Raw genomic sequence first — 24,518 nt, forward strand, 5'->3', positions numbered from 1 at the left:
ACCAGGCCTCTCCGGAGGCCACACGCCACTAAATTATTACTATTTTACATACACTTACGAAAGGGATACAAATGAATATTTTAGGAACACTAGAATTTTGTAAACATCAGATCCTCAACACGTGATCTGCGATAAAATTGAAAATGTATATTTAAAAACAGTATTACGCTCTAGCAGCAACTGTTTATTTCTGAGACGACACACACATAATTAAACCAGAGTATATGTTTTAAATTCGTTATGAACATAGCCCCTACTCTTGGACGAAATACGGTAGTTCACTGTTCTTTGAAAACAGTTAGGGTATCAAGTACAGCAATAATTATATGTCATCATTTCGTCACCTGACGATACAGCCTAGACTCTGAAACGTGGTGTGGAGTAGAACATTTAATAAAAAATGTGTCTGATTACAGTTTTTATTATCCTTGAAGAATTAATTCACAGACACGGACAAGCCCTGTAAGAAAATGGTTATGTTTGAGAATAACATGTTTTTTCTGGACTGAGAGTTTTGATGGGGATTATTCAGCTCCGTGTTGTCTGATATGAGAGGTCACGGGTACGGTCGCGGAAGCCAAGAAATATACCTGAAGATGTCGTTACGGTGACCATGTGACATATTAATCCTCCAACTCAGTCTAAAGCTGTTGAGATGTTACGTCTGGTGTCATCCATGAACAGATTAGAGGGCTATGAAATGTGGTTACATAGCAGAATGCTCGGAATAGCCTTGACAGATTTTTTTAACCAATGAAGAAGTCTTCAGGAGAGCTAGAAGTGAGCGTGAGCTGACAAAGATAATCAAAGCCAGGAAAACAACGTATTTAGGCCATGTTCTTCGAGGTAGAAAGTACGGGCTTCTACACCTCATATTATAGGGTCTAGCATATACGCCTAGATCGAACGCACGGTGTTCGCACTCTGCGCTACGGCAGCTACAGTATGAGAGGCGCGCACATAGTTCTTAACCTTGCAAGCAGCTCGCACGTGTTCGACTTGGCAAGCAAAAGTCGCGAGTATGAATATTAGCTGATAACATGGTGAGACTGTTATCATTGCAACAGCGTATTTTCGTATGTAACAGTTCTGGTTTCATCTTAATTGTCGTGTGAACAGTCATAACTCTCGCTATTCTTGTGCAGAAAAGCGTAATGGTGTTTATTAAGTCCATCATAATGATAAGAAGATTGGAGCTTGGTGTGCTGTTAGTGCAAAACGAATAACTGGGTCTAGTTTTTCGAGACAGTAAATGCAGGGAGGCATCAAGGTGACATTTAGAAGCCGTTCTTCCGTCAGTTAGCGGAAGAAGGTAAATTGCCTGGGTGGTTTAAACAAGATTCAGCCCCTGCTTATACAGCAGAAGATTCCCTGCTTACAATCTCGGAAGTGTTTGGAGAAAGATTTATCACTGCTAGTCTATTTTCCCTCGTTCTCCAGATCTAACAGTGTCTGATTTTACTTACGGGGTAAAGTGAATGAAAAAGTGTACCGAACACATCCTCACACTGGAGAAAAATATTACGAATGAAATCAGGTCCGCCTCTGTGGTGTAGTGGTTAGCGTGATTAGCTGCCACCCCCGGAGGCCCGGGTTCGATTCCCGGCTCTGCCACGAAATTTGAAAAGTGGTACGAGGGCTGGGACGGGGTCCACTCAGCCTCGGAAGGTGAACTGAGTAGAGGTGGGTTCGATTCCCACCTCAGCCATCCTCGAAGTGGTTTTCCGTGGTTTCCCACTTCTCCTCCAGGCAAATGCCGGGATGGTACCTAACTTAAGGCCACGGCCGCTTCCTTCCCTCTTCCTTGTCTATCCCTTCCAATCTTCCCATCCCTCCACAAGGCCCCTGTTCAGCATAGCAGGTGAGGCCGCCTGGGCGAGGTACTGGTCATACTCCCCAGTTGTATCCCCCGACCAAGAGTCTGAAGCTCCAGGACACTGCCCTTGAGGCGGTAGAGGTGGGATCCCTCGCTCAGTCCGAGGGAAAAACCGAACCTGGAGGGTAAACAGATGATGATGATGATGATGATGATGATGAAATCAGAAACTTTACAGTGGCAGAACTCACTCGCGTCTGCCAGAATGTGGTTACCAGATACAAGAAGTACGACACTTGCAGCAGGTAAGATTTCATATAAGATTGTATACACGCCTGAAGCAGGGTGACCGCTAGCGACGTTACTTCGGCTGAGGCAGCTGCCGTAGCGCAGAGTACAGACACTGTGCGACCGGTGTTAGTTTATGTGAGAGACTCTGTAGAAGCAAAGCGAGGAGCTGATAGACCGCCGATATCACGGCTCCCAAACTCAGAGTCTGGACCTGCATCAACAACACCCAACAACTCCAAGTTACCTAAATAAAGGGGTGCTTTCTCCAGGGTGATCGCCAACGCCTGCGAGACCGAATATAGCACTTGAAGAAGGAAAAAAAAGAGGAAGACTAATGTGACACCACGATATCTAAAAAGTAGTTACAACCTGTTTATTGGGACCGGTTTCAACACATTTCAAGTGTCATCATCAGCCAATTAGCGAAGATCTTAAAACAACTAATATATTGAACACAGGCAAAATATTAACATTGTATCATAATCACAGTCAAGAGAGTAAACAGAACATCACTATCTTGCGCCGAAAACAAATATATTTGAAGTTCATAAGCAGATCAAGTATGCACTTATGTAAAGTCGTTGCTAGGCAGGTCTTGTAGGCATTTGTTTCTCTGGCCGAAGAGTAAAAGGTGACCTATATATCCACTTTGATTTTGACGAAATTAAATCCTACACTGTTTTCCTAAGACTTCATTCACGTCACCTTTTACTCTTCGGCCAGAGAAACAAATGCCTACAAGACCTGCCTAGCAACGACTTTACATAAGTGCATACTTGATCTGCTTATGAACTTCAAATATATTTGTTTTCGGCGCAAGATAGTGATGTTCTGTTTACTCTCTTGACTGTGATTATGATACAATGTTAATATTTTGCCTGTGTTCAATATATTAGTTGTTTTAAGATCTTCGCTAATTGGCTGATGATGACACTTGAAATGTGTTGAAACCGGTCCCAATAAACAGGTTGTAACTACTTTTTATTACGGCGTATTGAAAGGTGGATCCTTCCCTATAATATTGTACATCTTCTTATTTCTATATTCAATACGGAACAATCATGAAGTTTTTAACTTTAAACCACGATATATTTTGTAATCAGTCTGTTAGGACAGCAGTCGTCTTGACAATCATAGTCCCTTAATAGACTCTACGGCACTGTACGGTGTATGCTACGGGATTAGTTGTACGGCTCCATGGCTAAATGGTTAGCGTGCTGGCCCTTGGTCACAGGGCCCCCGGGTTCGATTCCCGGCAGGGCCGGGAATTTTAACCACCATTGGTTAATTTCCCTGGCACGAGGGCTTGGCGTATGTGTTGTCTTCATCATCATTTCATCCTCATCACGAAGCGCAGATCGCCTACGGGAGTCAAATCGAAAAGACCTGCATCTGGCGAGCCGAACCCGTCCTGAGGTCTCCCGGCACTAAAAGCCATACGCCATTTTATTTCATTTTTACGGGATTAGTTTAATGGATACACTGTGTATGATATTCTGCTTCGTACAAACAAAGTCGTCCCTGATAATTACCTGCGCCAAACATTCGGTCACACTCATGTCGTTCAAATATCATTAACGGCTGCATGAATTTTCATGCTTGGTTTGTGGTTGTGGTGACGGTAGGTGCAGTTCGAGGTTTAGCATTTAAATTGCTTGAGGCTGTTTGTGGGACATTTAATTAACAGTTGTGAGGTGTTTATGTACGCTGGATTCTAATTAGGTACCCGGGAACACGTGTTTTAATCATACGGACATAACATATGGACAAAATACGAACGAGTAGGACGTTAAAAACAATGACACGAAATGAACGACGAAGATAGAAATAAATTAATGGCATGTGGAAAGTTTCATCAACTTTATACAGGGTGTACCAGTGGCTCCGTGGCTCAGGCGGCAGCGCGCCGGGCTCTCATTGCTGGGTTCTATGGTTCAAATCGCGGTCATTCCATGTGAGGTTTGTGCTGGACAAAGCGCAGGCGCGACAGGTTTTAATGTTGATAACATTCACTCAATCATTTAATCAATCAATCAATCAATCAACCAATCAATACTGATCTGCATTTCGGGCAGTCACCCAGGTGGCAGATTCCCTATCTGTTGTTTCCTAGCCTTTTCTTTAATGATTACAAAGAAATTGGAAATTTATTGAACATCTCCCTTGGTAAGCTATTCCAATCCCTAACTCCCCTTCCTATAAATGAATATTTGCCCCAGTTTGTCCTCTTGAATTCCAACTTTCTCTTCATATTGTGATCTTTCCTACTTCTAAAGACGCCACTCAAACTTATTCGTCTACTAATGTCATTCCACACCATCTCTCCGCTGACAGCTCGGAACATACCACTTTGCTTAGCAGGGAACGTATAGGTCCCCGTACTACGAAAAACGTAAAATAAAGCAATTTCCTCAATCGTGCCGACAGTTGAAGGGCTAAAGGGTCCGGAAAAGCTTGAAATCGTGAGAGCTGGATAGCTCTATCAAACTAAAATACACATTTCGAAAATCACTTCCGGCCTAAAGGCAGTTCCGGAAAAACAACCTAAAGTTGCTTGTTTCTTCATTCGTTTTCTTTTTTATTTAAATCCTAGCCGAATTAACTTATTTATATAGTAATTCATCATCATCATCATCATCATCTGTTTACCCTCCAGGTTCGGCTTTTCCCTCGGACTCAGCGAGGGATCCCACCTCTACCGCCTCAAGGGCAGTGTCCTGGAGCTTCAGACTCTTGGTCGGGGGATGAAACTGGGGAGAATGACCAGTACCTCGCCCAGGCGGCCTCACCTGCTATGCTGAACAGGGGCCTTGTGGAGGGATGGGAAGATTGTAAGGGATAGACAAGGAAGAGGGAAGGAAGCGGTCGTGGCCTTAAGTTAGGTACCATCCCGGCATTCGCCTGGAGGAGAAGTGGGAAACCACGGAAAACCACTTCGAGGATGGCTGAGGTGGGAATCGAAGCCACCTCTACTCAGTTGACCTCCCGAGGCTGAGTAGACCCCGTTCCAGCCCTCGTACCACTGTTCAAATTTTCGTGGCAGAGCCGGGAATCGAACCCGGACCTCCGGGCGGGCAGCTAATCACGCTAACCACTACACCACAGAGGCGGACTATATAGTTATTTCTGTAATATATTCCTTGGTTCCGTGCCCTCAACGATGTTAGATTTTTTTTAATTTCCACGCCGAATATAGTTATAAGGGCTTAAGTGAAACTCTGCATTGACTCGCATTAGCACTCTTAGTGGTAGAAAAGCGCAAACTGCCAATCTAATCGAACAGATAACGATGATTAAGAAAAGGACTGCAATTTTTAGGAATAAATAAATAAATAATACATTCTCATATTTTATTATATATTATTTGCCTAAATTTCGTAGTTTGTATCCGTAGGATATTTTCAACATTGAGTTGCTTGCCTGAAGGGCTATATCTGTAAACTTTTCTCCGGGTACTCCGTTTTCTTCTGTCATCTTTCATTCCAGCAACACTCTCCATTGTCCCAGAGGAGTGCGACAGGCTTCAGCAGTCGATACAGTTTGTATCGTCACCGCCAGATGGGGGTTCATTCTTTCCATTCCTGACCTGGTTGAAACTGCAAAGCGGCTCTGAATTTTCGTGTATACAGGTTGTATCGGAAGTAATAGCTTAAGCTGACACTGTGCAAGGTACATGATAGCAGAAAGATCACCACCTCAGTGAACATGGTTTCCCAATAGAATTGTCCGTGGGATAGTGCCGGGCGAAATTTGACTCTTCGCCAGTGACGGCATTGAAAATAGATACATTGTGTGCTTTACGCATTTATACACCCGGTACCGTCGTTCCAGTTAGTAACAAATAACCGAAATACATCTTACATCTCGTCAACGATAGCTCTTATTCAACCTAATGTATAATTTACAGATTCGCAGCTGAGAGCTCATATCTGGGAATAATAATAATAATAATAATAATAATAATAATAATAATAATAATAATAATAATAATAATAATAATAATAATACCGGGTGAGTTGGCCGTGCGTGTAGAGGCGCGCGGCTGTGAGCTTGCATCCGGGAGTTAGTAAGTTCGAATCCCACTATCGGCAGCCCTGAAGATGGTTTTCCGTGGTTTCCCATTTTCACACCAGGCAAATGCTGGGGCTGTACCTTAATTAAGGCCACGGCCGCTTCCTTCCCACTCCTAGGCCTTTCCTATCCCATCGTTGCCATAAGACCTATCTGTGTCGGTGCGACGTAAAGCAACTAGCAAAATAATAATAATAATAATAATAATAATAATAATAATAATAATAATAATAATAATAATAATAATTTACAGATTTGAACGAGGGCAATGACACGTGGCAAAGTGGTCGGTATGCGTCCAGTGCAAGAAGAACATTTTGAGCATATCCTGGAAGAGATGCGGGTGTACAGTACTCTTCTGCACCATGCAATATCATCCTTGTTCGAAGCTGTACACCAGCCACTGTGTTTGAAGGGAAATCAAATACATCTCCGTACTGGCCATGAAGGCCCTTGGATTTGTGGAATGTTAAGACTTCCACTATCCGTAACCTGGCACTTCGTGCGGTAGAGTGGTCAGCTCTACACCCGTCCGACTTTTCTCCTAGGAATTAACTTGGTACTCATTTTTAGTGTAGGCTGAATAAACCTCAGAACCATATGCACCTCCTGAAGTGGAAATCTCGTTCCTTAAATTATTCGGCTTCCTGACGGAGAATAAATCCCACATCCTTATAAGCGAATGGAGCACGTATTTACCGCCTCAGCCAGACAGCCCCTTATAGTGTTTAAATTGAATATGTACAGCCTGTTTCCAGTCTTTAGATCGGGGCAGGAATGGAATGAATGAAGGAATCCCATCTAGTGGTGAGGATAGGAATTGTACCGGCTGCCGAAGCCTGTCGCACTCCTTTGGGGCAGTGATTGATGATTGACAGAAGAAATGAAATGATATTGAAGAGTGTTGCTGATATGAAAGATGACAGGGAAAACCCGATTACCCGTAGAAAATCCTGCCCCACCTCGGCTTCCTCCATCACAAATATCACATGGAGTGACAGGGATTTGAACCACGGAACCCAGTGGTGAGTGGCCACCCGAGCCACGGAGGCACCTCATTATGCTCTTAATAAAAGTTATTTTTAACGGAATGTGTAACGGTTGTTCAGGTGGTACTCAGCCGTGCTGACAAATCATGCGAGGTCTGAACCCTCATAAAACATTAGAAAACCAAACTTCTACGGTCACATCATCCGAAATGACAAATGGAGACTGACGCAACTCATCCTAGAAGACAAAATAGAAGGGAAATGTAGAAGTGGCTGGGGAATAACATCCCGAGGTAACAGTAGAACCACCGACAATGTTTCATTCCCATTACAACTCTTATACGAGAAACGCAAAGTAGAAATATTACTCCATGATAATCACCGACCTTCTCTGAAGACACGGTACAAGAAGTGTCACCAAAATAAAACTGAGACTTTTGTAGGGTTCTGTGATGGCGTATAATTTTGGACTCATGAACATGTGGTCATGCGACTGTCAGCCCTATTGTAGCCACCTTCTTTATTTCCTTGAAGTAATGAGTGAGTCAGGCTGGCGCGGGGTAGTTTCGACGGCCTCTCCTTGTATGGTCCTTTACGTTTGGTGTCTCCCTGGATTTTCTTGAAGGTGGAACTACAAAGTTACTATTCTGGGCGCTTCGAAAAGATACCAGAATTTCATCACCTGGTGTATAGTCTAATTATCACGTACCGGCATGAACACAGATGTTATTGATAAAGTAGAGCATGTGGTAAATAAACTTAGTCAAAAGTTAATCAGACGTATTCTACTTCTTACCTCAAGAGACTAAACAAGCGTACAGTAGTAGCATATTTAGTTTACGTTACTGATGTAGCGTATATAACACATATCATCAACAGTTGCATAATGGAATCTGTTTATCCCAATACATTAAGCCAATTAATAATAGTGATCATGATTGTTGTTCAAAGGGGACTAACATCTAGGTCATAGGCCCCAATTTATAATAGTGGGGATCCATCTGTTCTGGATAGTTACTGTGTAAGCCAATTACTATCGTTCCTATCTTGTGCAAGGGTTTTGAATTTGGGAGGTTGTGGGTTCGGATCCCATTGGTGTGTGGTTGGCCATTTTTGTTCTGTACTTAACATCTCGTCCGCCTCTGTGGTGTAGTGGTTAGCGTGATTAGCTGCCACCCCCGGAGGTCCGGGTTCGATTCCCGGCTCTGCCACGAAATTTGAAAAGTGGTACGAGGGCTGGAACGGGGTCCACTCAGCCTCGGGAGGTCAACTGAGTAGAGGTGGCTTCGATTCCCTCCTCAGCCATCCTCGAAGTGTTTTTCCGTGGTTTCCCACTTCTCCTCCAGACGAATGGCGGGATGGTACCTAACTTAAGGCCACGGCCGCTTCCTTCCCTCTTCCTTGCCTATCCCTTCCAATCTTCCCATTCCTACACAAGGCCCCTGTTCAGCATAGCAGGTGAGGCCGCCTGGGCGAAGTACTGGTCATTCTCCCCAGTTGTATCCCCCTACCAAGAGTCTGAAGCTGCAGGACACTGCCCTTGAGGCGGTACAGGTGGGATCCCTCGCTGAGCCCGAGGAAAAAGCCGAACCTGGAGGGTAAACAGATGATGATGATGATGATGACTTAACATCTCTTCAACACGTGCTAAATGTACGTGACATGACCTAATAGGTTGAAAGTCGGTTTCGATTAAAAATTTCACGTCATCATTCTTACTAGTAGTCCATGATGTGCCCCAAGGGTCAATTGTAGGTCTTATCTTGAGTATAATTTATGTTATCATAGGACCTTCTATAATGGGTATTTTTGCAGATGATTTGGCTTTACGTTTTAAATCAACCTCTGAAAGTGATGTATCTAACGAAAACCACCGCAGAGACAGTTAAAAGACTGGTGTAGCGCACAATTACTGTGTTTAAATGCAAGATACAAGTTTGTCATTTGCTTCTGGTAAGAAAGCACAGGAGGGTCCTACTTCAGTGATTTTTTGGAGGTGTTAATTGATGCTAAATTAGACTTGATTTGTCATGTGGACGGAGTTGCAAACAAAGGCATCTATTTAACATAAGAAAATAAATGTGCTAACAGGCTAAGTGGATTAAAGCCACTATATACAGGGTTATTCACCTTAGATGTTACACGGAAATAACTTCTAAACCATTAAATGTATCGTCATTCTGTTTTCATTTTCGTAAATGGTACCCAGGAGGTTGTAAAATAATGTGCTACGCATTCTCATGGGTGATTAATAGCTGAGATATTGATACTAACTCCATATTTTAAATAGAACGGCACAAATTCATAAAGCTGTTCTGAAAGTTCAACTACGTTTTCAAAATCGGACAGTTAATTTTTGAGATATCAATAAGAACAGAATGCGCTGTTTTGCAGGCCGCATCAGACAGCGTGAATGGGGCGAGGACATATTGACGCGCAAACAGGTTCTTGGGTGTGATTACAACCACAGAATGGATACCAGGCATGTAAACAAATTGTGCACATGTGATGGGTTTGCAAAGTGTGTATGAAAGGCGAACTCATGACAGGACAGGGAAGTGTGATGTTTTCAAAAGGAAAGAAATAATTACTTTGACTTCAAAGGAACATAACGAAAGCTATATTTGTCACTGGTTTGAGTGTACAGTACATACTACTGTATGAATTGAGAAATGAACATAAAACAGGACACTGGAAGAGCTCCTCCTAGAAAAGAAAATGAATAATTTCCGAATAATCTCCCTTCCCCGTTGTGTGTTCGCCAGTCATACAATAACGTTACACATCCAGGGTATGTTAGTGTACAACACATTATGTGTGCGATAGTTTATAGTACATGCCTTGTGTCAGTTCCGTGGCTGGAATCAATGCCAGGAAACAGCTTGCGTGCCAATACGTCCTTAGCCGACCGTACGCTGTCTCATGCGGCACGCAAAAGCCCAAATGCGTTCTTATTGAGACCTCAAAAACTAACTGTCCGATTTAGAAAATACTTAGATATTTGAACTTATACGCAGTTGAACTTTTAGGCCAGCCGTTTGCATTCCTGCCATTCTATTTAAGAATATGGAGTTAGTATCAATATCTCGGTTATTAATCACTCCATAAGAATAAGTAACACGTTATTTTACAAGACCCTGGGTACCATTTACGAATATGAAAACAGAATGCCAATATCGTTAATGGTTTAGAAGTTGTTTCCGTGTAATATCTTAGGTGAATAACCCAGTAAGTTTATTTAATAAAGCCGATTTTTCCGCCAAATTGCACTGACCCTCATCAGGCCATATGAAGTTCTGCCTCCAGTGAGTAAAGAAAATCTTCGAAGGAACGTGGAAGTCATGACCGTACTATCCACGGCCTCCCCACTAAGTGGACTCAAGGATCGTTGCACTGTGCTGTCGTGGTTGGGAGGGAAGTTACTGATTCACCGCCCTCCGTCAACAATTTCTTTACTGCTTCCCGCTGTGCCAGGTGGTGTTCTGCATGTATTTCCGCAGTACAGGTCTCCATGTTGTTGATAACTTGACGCCGTCTTCCCTGTTGATGTTATTTGGGCGCAGCTCTATCTCTATAGCTTCTCTTACAAGTCGACCATAGAAGTTTTTTCGAGGCGCGATGACCTTCGCCTGGTCAAAGAGGATTTAATGGTCTGTACTGTAGGAATGTTCTGCTATGGCAGACTGGCATATGGCATTCTCCGTGTAGGATGAAAGAGTGACATTCTTTACCGACGTGATGTGTTCTTTCTCCCTGGTGCTAACAAGCCTTTTTGTCATCTATACATGTGAGCAACCACAACTTTATTCACGCCCGGTGTTTCAAGTTGCTTTACGTCGCACCGACGAAAAAAAGATGTGTAGGTTTCTTGAACATTGCATGGCCTAGTGTACCATCATTCTTCTTGTTCATTAACGGCATCTACTCGTTAAGGAAACTGAGATCCCTCGTGAGTGTAAAATCTTTCAATACTGTACCGTACCTAGGGGTAGTTACCCTCTAGGACGATGCCTCCATTCCTGTACGAACATCCGACTAACTGAGGGTTGGGCAGAGAGTGGGTTGGTTGTCGTTGGGCCAGGCTAAAAGTCGTTCCTCACATAAATGTAAGTAAATGGCAGGAATATGGAGGTATAACTCGAATGAGAAACATTAATATGGGGTAGGATGAGTTTATTCACAAATATCCCCAAATCTTACTAATAAACAAAAAACCAGTAAATCAAATAATAAAATGACATTAACAGAATCTCAAAATTGAAGAACGAACTGGACATTAAGAACGTTAATTGAACGAATCAAGTATGAAATGAAGTATCAAGCTCTACAATGAATACTTGAAAACTTTTAGAAATATTCTTCTTCTGATTGTCCATTGTTCATTTTATATAATAATATACGTACGCATGTACTGATATGAATTCATTTCGGATGGAGTAACACACTTTAAAGTATCACACTGATACGGGTTTGTAATTTGATTGAGTCGTCGCAAGGTTAGATGTTAAAAGAAAAAATTAATATAAAGGAAAACTACGATGAAAGGAAAATTAAGACGCAATGGAACACGTTATGAATTATGAAAAATACTAGTGACTCTTCCCTACGCTATATTTACAATGACCAAAAATAAGCAAAGTATCACATCTATTTACATCGGATAAAGAGAAAGAAAGTCTTACATACTACACTGACCCGGCGTGAAACGCGGTTCACCAAAAGGATCTAGTGAGAACTAGATTGACCATCAGTATTACTTAGCACTCGAGCTGTTCCCCATTATATGACAAGACAATATATCCAAACAACATAAAATATCATAAAACACCGTACTGTAAGAGAAAGACATATTATTATCAATCATTAGTCATGTGGAAAGCAATGGGCAACATTGCCTTCTTCTGCTGCATTTACGCACTCAAAAGCGCGATCATCCGTCACGTATTTCCTGCTATGATGTGAGCTGAAAGGAAATGTTGGAATTCAACACTGTACTAAGGCTTGGTTTCTGTCCGCCAAGATTGTATCACGGAAATACCATCTCATGCACGCTGTCTATGTAAACACGACCAATAAAGAAGCTTGTGAGGCAATATCAACTTTCTTCGGCTACACGGAAACTCACGTACAATCGTACTCCTTCCTAGCATGCTTCGACAATTTATTACACACATCAGACTCATAGGTCTGGAATCAGTTCCGTCCATTCTGATAACTAATATTCTCTCAGAGGACAAAAGCAGGTGCATATTTACTGCACATCATTCTTTCACTTCATCAGGCATGCAATCGGCCTGCATAATCACTTTATAACTCCGCATGCATTATAACCTCTCATATCTCTTACAATTCTCATCAGCCTTTTACATTATGAGACCAGGTTCGATTCCCATACAAATCATTGAGCAAAACAGTTTCCAACCTAACTTAGAAAATCCTATCCTGTCAACGTGTTATGCAGCTCCTTACAGGTCAGCTTCTGAAATACCATGCGTCACGCAATTTAACTGTTACTAACTCTCTAAACGACCAAACTTAAATTGAATTTACTCTCAAAGTAGCAAGTGTTAAACTTGCAAATTGAAGGAACTTGTCAATCTAATCCTCCTAGCACTAATATACAAGGAAAAATCGGAATAATACTCAGATTAATTATCATGCATAAATTAACAACGAATAATCCTAACAGCTCCCTCATTACCCCATCTAACTAGTCGTAAAACAAAATAAAAATATAGAGATCTACAACATTACAAAGGTCAAACAAACACATGCCGTCAGGCTTACTTTACGTTAAAGAAAATCCCTACACTAAATTGCACTTGTATTTTAACATAACCCATATAACATTCCATAATTAAAACATGCGCCTTATCTTGGACGACTCTCGGGACACATGCAGCGGGTCACATCCCTGCTGCGTTACGTGGCTACTCCATGTTGATCACTGCTTTAGCACATAGAAATACTCTTCCTTCTTCCATGGGCGATGCCATCTTCTTGCTGAAAGTTATTGAACACTGCAACACAGAAGGCTTTGGATGAATATCTCTTCACCGCTCAATTCTGCACGTGCCGAACAACCCTTTCTTGGCTATAGACTCAGCCAACACACTGACATATAAATACACTGTAAATTTTACACTTAAGGGTTTATGTACATAGTTATTGAGAGCGGCACGCGGTACGTATCGAGAGTTCCTCGTGAAACGCGACCGACACACAATATGAGACAACTGCACGTCTCTCCTTCACTTTCTAAATTGCGGCTAACTTATCACCGTCTATTTACTGGTAGTGAACTTTAAGCTAATATATGATCTGCAATTAACTCTGCACCAGTTAATTTATTCCAAGTACACGACTGAAAAACACTGTTTATCGGTCTTAAAAACCATCCACTGTTATTGATATTGTACCAGGAAAAGTTGTCTGTTAATAGCATGAGGTCTTTCTAAGGGGTACTGAGTTCTTAGGAGATGGTACAGAGAGAGGATGGCAAGGCGAAATAAGAGATATTACGTCTTTCATTCCTTTATTTCATTCTTTGGAATGCCCTCCTATTGTGTCGCCAAATAATGAATATTTAATTGAAAATAAATCCTCATTCACTTTTTTTTAACAACAGAACATCGAAATTAATACAAATGAAATTTAACTGAATAATATTTCCCAATTTGATATGTCCATCATATTCTTCATGTCATTAATCAGGAATGTTGTAAATAAATGAGAAATCCTAAAGTCTCTCTCTCTAGGGGTATTTGCGATTTCATATTTACACTTCCTACATAAGTTGAGTAAAGCAAATTTCTTCTCGAGAACACGTTAAACTTGAAATCAAATCTAGTCTTTTAAAGTTCTGAGCACACGTTATGAAAAATATGGCAAATTTGGAGTTTATGTTATACTTTCACCACGAATAGTGCACTTAATTGATACCTCAAAGTTCTAATAAATGGGAGTATACGGGAGTACTTTCTTGTTGAAAGTCTTTCTTGACTTGGAAAACGTTAATACTGTTCAAGTAGAATATTAATTAGGTAAACTCATTAATGTTCTTTGTCCGTAATGACTTAATTCATAAAGGTCCTGCTTAAAGTCAGAATTTAATGGAAAAGCACTGACATCACCTGATATACGCCTTCTCGAACAGTGGAAAAAAACTCTGCGAACAGCAATCTGGGATTCGGCTGTCAGCAGGCCCCAAGCTGCTCCATGGTACCACGCCCCTGGAACCATTCCCGCGTAGTACCAAATCTCCGTCGATCTCCGCCGTTCTACGTCGATCTCCGTCGTTTTACGTCGATCTCCGTGGTTCTACGTCGAAAACGTGCACTATTTGATTGTGCACGGTTATCACTGGTGACTGTTTCACAATTTATCACCATTCACTTCGATGAGAAATACGTCGGAGCGAGTCTTTTATCGTTTATCACGATCATGAGAAATATCGTTCACGGCACAGTTCATCTAATCACGTACTGCTCACTGTTCGTAGGGTTAAATTAACTTACATTTGGAACACAGTTTGTAATTGCTCAACTTCACAGCAAAATAAATAAGCGACTCTCTCTTGTAATACCTCAATTATTCAAGTATAAGTCATATACTTCACGATAACACTGGGTACACAGTTAGTCCACATGCATGAATTTTAAATAGCACAGCCTGTTATGATGACGCGCGAACAGTTCTTCTACGCAAATGACAATGTTCTAGGCTCCCAAGACAATCAAAGTGTTATAACCTACACTCATGAAATTCAAAGTTCAAATAGTCCAAGATCATTACCATGCGAAGTATTTGTGTTAACCCCAAGTTGGTTACGGTTATTCACACGTCAACTAAGATATTTACTAAGTGTCAAGTACCACTGTTGCTGAATACTATAAGTCTTTAAGACTTTGAAATTACACACGTTCGTTTTCTAAGTCTGAATATCAGACGAATTACAAGTCCCACAATGTACAGGTTACTCACTGGTATCACAAAGACTAAGTATCAACTAGCCATCGAAACTTTCTAAGTAGTGCGAAGTCCGGTCGCAGGAATACTTGGTTCGACGCGCGCAGCGTGATATACTAGCCAGCTATGAAAGAATGTAGACTTGACACGAACTCGATGTGAAATTGGTGCGAACTTGGTGCGAACTCGACGTGAACTGAATTGCTATGGCCTGGCACTCTGCTTATATTCAGTACGGCTCAAGGCTGCTTGCTACGTCACAGAGATGAAATTGGCTTATATCTTTAGAATGCCTTGACGGAATTTACTGAAATTAATATATGTTTGCATTTGGAACATGGGCTACATGATGATACATGTCTCATGTTCGAAACTTAAGCGGCTGAAAAGTAAGGCCTTTTCTTTTTAGCACATTCGATGGAGAGGCATGTAACATGTGATATTGACGTCACCTGCAGACTCGTTGCCCGTGACGTGTCCAGCTCGCTACAAGGAGCTTCGCCTTGCGCTAGCCCAAGATGTCGGACGCACGGACAGATATTATTGCCGTCCCTTTTTCATATGTTTCGGCAACAATAAAACAATGTACAGGGCTGGAACAGTTCCCGGTACAATATATTCACGTGGCAACTTTCACGTACAATTCTCGGATCACTACCGCTTCCGCGATCCAAGTGACGCTCTCCAAAGCTTGAGGTGCTAAGGAAGCGTTGCTAACGCCGTTGTAGCTATGGGATTCCCGCATGTCTAGACCAACCACCAATCAGAGTGCTTGCCATTCATAATGACACGATATTAATTATAACATACCAATAAAACACAGTTCAAGTAATATCGAATCTCTTCCTATTATTTTCATATCGTACTCCTGATTATATTTCACATGTAGACCTGTGGAAATCCGTCAAATAACAGAATTTATCTCAAGCAACTGTTCATGTTGGTCAATCTGGGATTATGACTTCGCGCGATGTAGACTCCATATTTGCCACATCCACGCGTTCTCATTGGCTTAATATTACTCTTGGCCAACACCATGTACACGTGCCGAGATGTCCCAACACCTAGTGACGCTAAGCCTTTCTCACGGTCCCGAGGAAGTATCGCGCAATATCCAGCGACTTGATGTCTCCATGGACTTCCCGTCTCAGCTATCCTGCGATTCATTACTTTACCACATATGACTGAAATCTATATCAATAAAACTTATATATTATGTCAAATAATGATCTGGGTATCTATTATGGGCCGGCAGAATACGGCTCAGTATACTTAACTCATGTTCATAGTTATCTGTAATATGGTACAATTTCTTGGGGTCACTAAAGAGGATGAGAGAGAATATTCATGCTTCGTTAGAAAGAAAAGGCCATTAGAATAGTTAATAGAATAGTTAGTAGTCTCCCGTATCGAGCACATTACTGGCAGAGATTTAAATACTTAGCATTATGACACCACTGCACTGTATCCTTATCATAGTTTGATTTACGTTTAAAAAATACAGTCTCTTCAATGAACAGGATATCACTCATATCCATAACACCAGAAAACGCCATAATCTTCAGACTGACCGATTTAACTATTCTGACTCAAAAAACGTTTCAGTAATTAGCCATTAATTTGTTTGATGCTCTGCCAGGAATACGTAGACAGTTGTCTCTTATCTCCTTTAAAAAATGATAAGTATGTTAACTGAGAGATGTTTGTGTTCCGGGAATTTCAATGTTATTCTTCTTTTTTCCTTAGTCACTATTCGCTTACTGCATGTGTCCCTGATGTTATTTACCTCATAAGTATTACTTATAGTTCATTCATTATTGTTCATTAATATTTTTATGAATATATGATACTGTATTACGATTATTATGTACTTGTATTGTAAACTGATTATTGCCAATTGCAATGTTACTGAAGACCTCAGACATTCTGAAATAAAGCTTCAGTATGCAATAGAAATCAGTTTACCGCGTTTATTGGGTATTACAACTAAAGGAGAGCAATTTTAATAGCTATTTGTCTTGAAAACTTAAGTACACATGAATGCACCTGAAGGCGATCGTTTACCAATTGTGGCCTTCGACCGGCCCCACGCCCTAACATTGTCAAAGAGGCTGTCATTTCTAAGTTTTCTCTGCGCTTGCTCTTGGTGTGCCCATTAATAGCTCTACGGATTATATCCTATCAGCAAACAGTGTATTCTTGGGGAAGCAAACGTTCTGCTCCTTTATCTGATTGATGTCCCAGAGTTCGCTGTCCACTGATAAATACGCCCACTCGACAGTCGTCTATCTGGTTGTCAGCTGCTGTGTGACTGATGACAATCACAGCATCGAGATGTTTGTCAACTCTTTATAAGAGCTGACATTGACATATATGGACTTACATAAGTCATATAATGAAAGTGAAAGCCCTATGCTGGCAGATCTTGCTTATATCCATCCTTCTCCAACTTGGAAGGACAAAAATTATTCATAAATCGATATTTATTCTCCCTCATAAAGGCGAATAATGTTATTTAATAAAATGTTCATCATATTCCTAGTACTGTGGAATCCCGAAATTTGACATACCGTATAGCATGTCACTACCAGGCGAAATTCCAGTTCGTTCTTAGTTCTTTGCGTTAGCATATGAATCACGATACCAAGGCTAACAGCATATTTTCACGGCTATGCTGAGTATCCAGGTAATATATGTGGTAACGGATGATTTAGAGTACAGGAGGGCTCGCATAACACATGCTATTGTTTCTGAGTGTCCTTCGGATATTCCTAGAGATTTTTGAATTTCGAGAAACTGGTGTTATTCACTAATGTACTCCTCATGCTTTGTGAGCCATTCCACGGCGATGAAAGAAGTATGTACAATCTTTTAATGATTTTTCTGACCTTAGAAGTTTCCGTTTTCTACTGAAGCTTCACTTGAGTTAAGTGCCGTAGTACAGGGAAGTTTTAACATTACCATGTGTTGTAAATGTAGTGAAAATGTGTCACCCCTGAAGAGAGAACACAATATGACAATTGAGGTTAAATTAAATTGCACTGAAGTGAGTTGATAAAGGGGAAATATTAATACAATAATTGTTGATTGACTTAGGTATTGGGTGGACAACAATTCATACTTTTTTTTTTTTTGTAAGTTGCTTTACGTCGCACCGACATAGATAGGTCTTATGGCGACGATGGGACAGGAAAGGGCTAGGAGTGGTTAGAAAGCGGCCGCGGCCTTAAGTAAGGTACAGCCCCAGCATTTGCCTGGTGTGAAAATGGGAAACCACGGAAAACCATCTTCAGTGCTGCCGACAGTGGGGTTCGAACCCACTATCTCCCGAATACTGGGTACTGGCCGCACTTAAGCGACTGCAGCTATCGAGCTTGGTACAATTCAGTTTTACGAGTTATGAATTATCCATCCCTGAATGCGTAAAAGGCCCGCCCCGGGTTCTATTCCCGGCCAGGTCAGAGATTTTTACCTTCATCTGAGGGTTGGTTCGAAGTCCACTCAGCCTACGTGATTACAATTGAGGAGCTATCTGACGGTGAAATGGGGACCCCGGTCTAGAAAGCCAAGAATAACGGCCGAGAGGATCCGTTATGCTGATCACATAACACCTCGTAATCTGCAGGCCTTCGGGCTGAACATCAGTCGCTTGGTAGGCCATGGTCCCTCGGGGTTGTTGTGCCGTGGGGTTTGGTTTGGAGTGCGTAAAAGTTCCCACTGAGTTGAGCTTGCGAGAATCTGCTGTAGGTTGTTCGGGTTAACGTAAATGATGTTTAGCAGCCAGTTCATCTATCTGATGGTATGGGTGTCACCACAAACGCTTACATACTTCTAGCTTGAAGCTTTTAAATTTTCCTCTGTGTATCATGTGATCTCCTTCAAGAGATTTGAAATTAGAAGCTACTGTTTACGGCATGCGAATAGCTTAGTAGGATCCATTCTCTCCGAGGCAATCGTGATTCGATTCTTGGGAAGAGGATGTGAACGGGATCTCTTCAACAGGCGAGGATACGTCAATGTAGTTAAAAATTTATATAAAATCTGAGATCCTGGGATTATAGTTATGATATCATGAGTTAGGCCAACATAAGATAAGAGTTCCTTTCTCTACCCGGCCTGAAATGGTCAGAAGGTTGAGGCGCTGGCCTTCAGACACTAACTTGGCAGGTTCGATTCTGGCTCAGTACGATAGTATTTGAAGGTGCTCGAATATATCAGCCTCGTGTCGGTAAACTTATCGGCTCGTAAAAGAACACCTGCGGGACCAAATTCTGGCACCTCGGTGTCCCCGAATACCGTAAAAGCCGTCAGTGGGACGAAAGAAAATAATATACTGTATTTATGTATTTATGCATTGATTGATTGATTGATTGATTGATTGATTGATTGATTGATTGATTGATTGATTGATTAATTGATTGATTGATTGATTGATTGATCACATTACACCAGTTGTCGAATTCACATATCGGAAAGTCCCTAAAGTCGCAGTGCCTGTTCTGAGAAGGTTTCGTTTGTGCGTGTCATCTGTTTGTAGGTCCATTTCTTCGCGGCCTTCCTTTCTTTTTCCTCCTCTTCTCCTTATTATTTTTATTAGTTGCTTCCTTGGTTTGCAGTTCTGCCATCTCATGCACTCCTGCATGGAAAAATATGTCTCGTATCCTCTTCGTTTCGCTCGTGCATGATTCGAATATTCTGACTTTTTTTTTCGTGTGGATATTTCTAGCCGAGTTCAGCCCTTGTAAGGCAGATCCTCCGATGAGGGTGGGCGGCATCTGCCATTTGTAGGTAACTGCGTGTTATTGTGGTGAAGGATAGTGTTATGTGTGGTGTGCGAGTTGCAGGGATGTTGGGGACAGCACAAACACCCAGCCCTCAGGCCATTGGAATTAACCAATGAAGGTTAAAATCCCCGACCCGGCCGGGAATCGAACCCAGGACCCTCTGAACCGAAGGCCACTACGCTGACCATTCAGCCAACGAGTCGGACGATATTCTGACTGATAACATACCAATTGTTGAATACGTCCGACTCATTCGCTGAATGGTCAGCGTTGTGGCCTTCGGTTCAGAGGGTCCCGGGTTTGATTCCCGCCTGGCTCGGAGATTTTAATACTCTTATTAATTCTTTTGGCTTGAGGATTGTGTGTTTCTGTTTGTCCCAAAACGTTCCTATTCATATTCAGACAACTGTCTACACTACAAACCACCAGAGAAACACGCAATATTGATTACGCCCATCCACAGATTGTTGGCGTCAGGAAGAGCATCCGGCCGTAAAACACGGCCAAATCCATATGTGCTACACAGTTCGAGCCCACGAATCCACATATGTGAGGAAAATACGTACAAGAAGAAGGAGAAGAAGATACTAATGGTTGAATACAACTACTACAAGCTAATACACACGTGCTTCGCTACGGAATCCTACGTGTTATACGGATTCGTAGGTAAATTACTGTACATGCTGTGAGTAAGATTTTATTAAATGGGTAGGTTTCCGTAGGCTGTTTCTCATGAATGGTCTGGGTTGGGGAGTTTTGATCATGTCAGAAGGCCCCCTTTCTTACTGCCATTGGAAAGGTCTTCACGGAAGATGTTTCCCTAGAAAACAATATTTATTTTCCCATTCTTAACAGAGTGAGGCAGTGCTTCTGCTACTGTTACTGCGGTAGGTATGGTTAAACATTATATTATACAATATCAAAATCAATTCCCCCGTTTCGAGGTTTCTTCGTTTCACTTAGGCAAAGCGCAATCCATTCCCCTCGAAACTCAGTCTTTTCCATATTAGGTTTCCAACTATCCTCTCCATTTAATAATTGTCTGAAGTCTTCGATCCATCCGCCATGACTTATATTAATCTGTGTTTAACTTTTTCTTTCTTTAAAGATCTTGTGTATTCTATTCCCCACTTTCTTACTGTCCTTATCTTTAGAATTACTTGTTTTCTCTCCCTTAAATACTTTGTATTTCCAACAGTTCTCTTTACTCTTTTCCTTTATAACATCTTCAGATGATAATAATAATAATAATAATAATAATAATAATAATAATAATAATAATAATAATAATAATACGGTATTTGCGTTACGTCCCACTAACTACTTTTATGGTTTTCAGAGATACCAAAGTGCTGTGATTTAGTCCCACAGGATTTCTTTTATGTGCCTGTAAATCTACCGACACGAGGCTGACGTATTTGAGCATCTTCAAATACAACCGGACTGAGCCAGGATCGAACTTGCCAAATAGGGGCCTTGAGGCAGCGCCTCAATCGTCTGAGGCACTCAGTCCGGCTACTACTACAACATTTTCATATTGAGGTTCTTTCTCTTCTTCTGCTTTATCTGTTTACCCTCCAGGGTCTGTTTTTCCCTCGGACTCAGCGAGGGATCCCATCTCTACAGCCTCAAGGGCAGTGTCCTGGAGCTTCGGACTCTGGGTCGGGGATACAACAGGGGAGGATGACCAGTACCTCGCCCAGGCGGCCTCACTTGCTATGCTGAACAAGGGCCTTGCAGGGGGATGGGAAGATTGTAAGGTATAGACAAGGAAGAGGGAAGGAAGCACCCGTGGCCTTAAGTTAGGTACCATCCCGGCATTTGCCTGGAGGAAAAGTGGGAAACTACGGAAAACCACTTCCAGGATGGCTGAGGAGGGAATCGAACCCACCTCTACTCAGTTGACCTCCCGAGGCTGAGTGGACCCCGTTCCAGCTCTCGTACCACTTTTCAAATTTCGTGGCAGAGCATGGAATCGAACCCGGGCCTCCGGGGTTGGCAGCTAATCACACTAACCACTTCATCACGGAGGCGGACATATTGGGGTACACCGCAGATAAAAATATTCTTCCACCTGACTTTCTGGTTGACTGTATTTTCTTGCTGTTTTATCTGTCTCAACTCCTCATGTAATCCTTTAATTTGATCTTCAGTGATTGTATTTCACCAAAATTCTGTACAACATTTTGTTATTATTCCGTTCCTTTTTAACATACCATTGTTATCTCCATTTCGTTAAATTTGTTCGAGATATGGTTTCTAGTTCCTTCAGTCTAACAAGCCTTTCTAACTATTTCTTTGATTTTCTCTCTTCCCAACCAATTGATGTCATTGCTTCGGGGCCAGGATTCACATCAACACTTCCTATTATAAGTAGTACTGCCACCAATGCTGTCGCCATCGCGGAGGCTGGCAGCCTTTTACCCATCACACTTGCCCTACACTCATACTCGACCCATGGACTACCGATACTGTTTAAAATAAATCCCTACATTTCTCACTCATCGCCCAGAATACAATACAATACAGTACAATACAATCTGTCGCTTCGCACGGTCGATTACAAGTGTATCATCCGAATATAAGATTACAACTCCATGAGCTGTAGCGTGTAGAGAATGCTTGGTTATTCAAAACGTCGGGCAAGTAGCATTTTACATTATAAATGGACAGTTGGATGTTCATTCAACTCTCTTACAAGGTACAGAAATACCCGCTAAATTCCTCTTTCTGTTTCCACACGAACATCGATTCCGACAGTATTTTCCTTCAACGATCCAATCTCGAATTCCATTTCAAGAGAAAGCAATAAAGTAAAGAGTAGTGTAAATGGAGATAAAGGGATATCGTAAGTGGCTGCCACATATTTTCATTGTTGATTCTCCTGAACGAGCTTGCGAACACAATGAATTCCCCCGCTCGACGGATCGGTTTGGAATAAAGTAAGTGTGAAGTGGACTGTAGCACTTTGTGAAACTACAGCCTGGATCGACAGTTTGGGTACTGTAGCGAGCTGTGTAGAGCGGGAAGTCCCCTGCTGTTGCCAGGATTACAATCTAAGACCTAAACAATGTAGTGGTATTTGAAGTGTCTTCATAGCAGATTGAAGAACCACTTTTAGGCTAAATTTCCGGCAATCCGGCGTCAATGAGGTCATGATAAAGTAATGTGATGTTAAATGCGTAGCATGTACCTCTCCTTCACATTTTATATTTGAACATCAGTTTAACGTCCAGGTTTGGCTTTTCCTTCGTACTCAGCGAGGGATCCCACCGCTACCGGCTCAAGGGCAGTGTCCTGGAGTGTGAGACTTTGAATAAAACTGGGGAGGAGGACCAGTACCTCGCCCAGGTGGCCTCACCTGCTACGCTCAACAGCGACATTGTGGGGGATGTGAAGATTGGAAGGGATAGACAAGGAAGAGGGAAGGAAGCGGCCGTGGCGTTAAGTGGGGTACCTTCCCTTCTTTTGCCTGGAGAAGAAGTGGAAAACGAGGGAAACCACGTCGAGGATGGCTGAGGTGGGAATCGAACTCCGCTACTCAGTTGACCTCAGGAGGCTTAGTGGACTCCGTTACAGCCCTCGTACCACTTTTCAAATTTCATGGCGAAGTTCGGAATTAAACCCGGGCATCCAGGGATTTATTTATTTATTTATTTATTTATTTATTTATTTATTTATTTATTTATTTATTTATTTATTTATTTATTTATTTATTTATTTCATACCACCAACAGAGATGTTTATCCAATTACAGGTGGCTTAGTCACAATACATTAATTATTAAAAGTTAACAAATGCCAGAAAGAACTTAGTCTAAAGATGAAAATATACAACATTATTAAGAAGTAAAGCAGCAAACGGAATTCACAGCACATTAATACTTTTTTCAAGTTCAAAATTGACTTATGACCTAATGCACTTTGTATCTATAAATGAAAAAGAATAAAAGTAGAAATACAGAAACATCACATAAATTAAGAATTAGTAACTAGAAAAGAAATAATTCTAGTCTTAAACTGATACCAGTTAAAGCAACTGACATATAAAAAGGAAATCATGGAAAGTAGAGCATGAAATATGTATGTTTGTTAAGAGATGAGTTGTGGCAATCAGTATGAATAGAACATTAAATATTAAGTACAAATAGGCGCTAGTAATGACAATTTGTTTGCAATTTTCCCTTCATTTTGTTTATCTATATCTAAATTAAATATAAATAAAATAAAATACTAAAATGAATAACAAACTAAACAAGAAATGAGTATAAATATAGTACATATTGTACCCGCTCAATGCCTGAGTCCCAACCAGCATTCATCTCAGGGAGTGTTACCGTCCGAATCCATCGCAACTAATAAACAATAAAAAATTATATTTTGAGATATAAGATCTCAAACTAAATGTAAGGGCGCCATCCAATCAGTACTACAGGGTTGAACGGGACACTCTAATCTTTAACTTTAGGGCTCATCATCAAACATACAAATTATATATATTCAGATCAAAGGAAATTTATGAAGGCTTCGTCACCAAGGGTTTACTATTCTACAAGAACAAGAACCTGGAACTCTTTCCTTGCAAATGCTAAAGGAGCAT

The 24,518-nt window shown here is 41.4% G+C and overlaps 1 long non-coding RNA gene across 1 annotated transcript in view; it reads left to right on the forward strand.

Annotated features, from left to right (window-relative positions):
- Positions 1-24,518, forward strand: part of LOC137501234 (uncharacterized) — a 399,562-nt gene that overhangs the window by 42,301 nt on the left and 332,743 nt on the right. The window lies entirely within an intron of this gene.

Source organism: Anabrus simplex, chromosome 6 (genome assembly GCF_040414725.1).
Source record: "Anabrus simplex isolate iqAnaSimp1 chromosome 6, ASM4041472v1, whole genome shotgun sequence".
Classification (NCBI taxonomy): domain Eukaryota; kingdom Metazoa; phylum Arthropoda; class Insecta; order Orthoptera; family Tettigoniidae; genus Anabrus; species Anabrus simplex.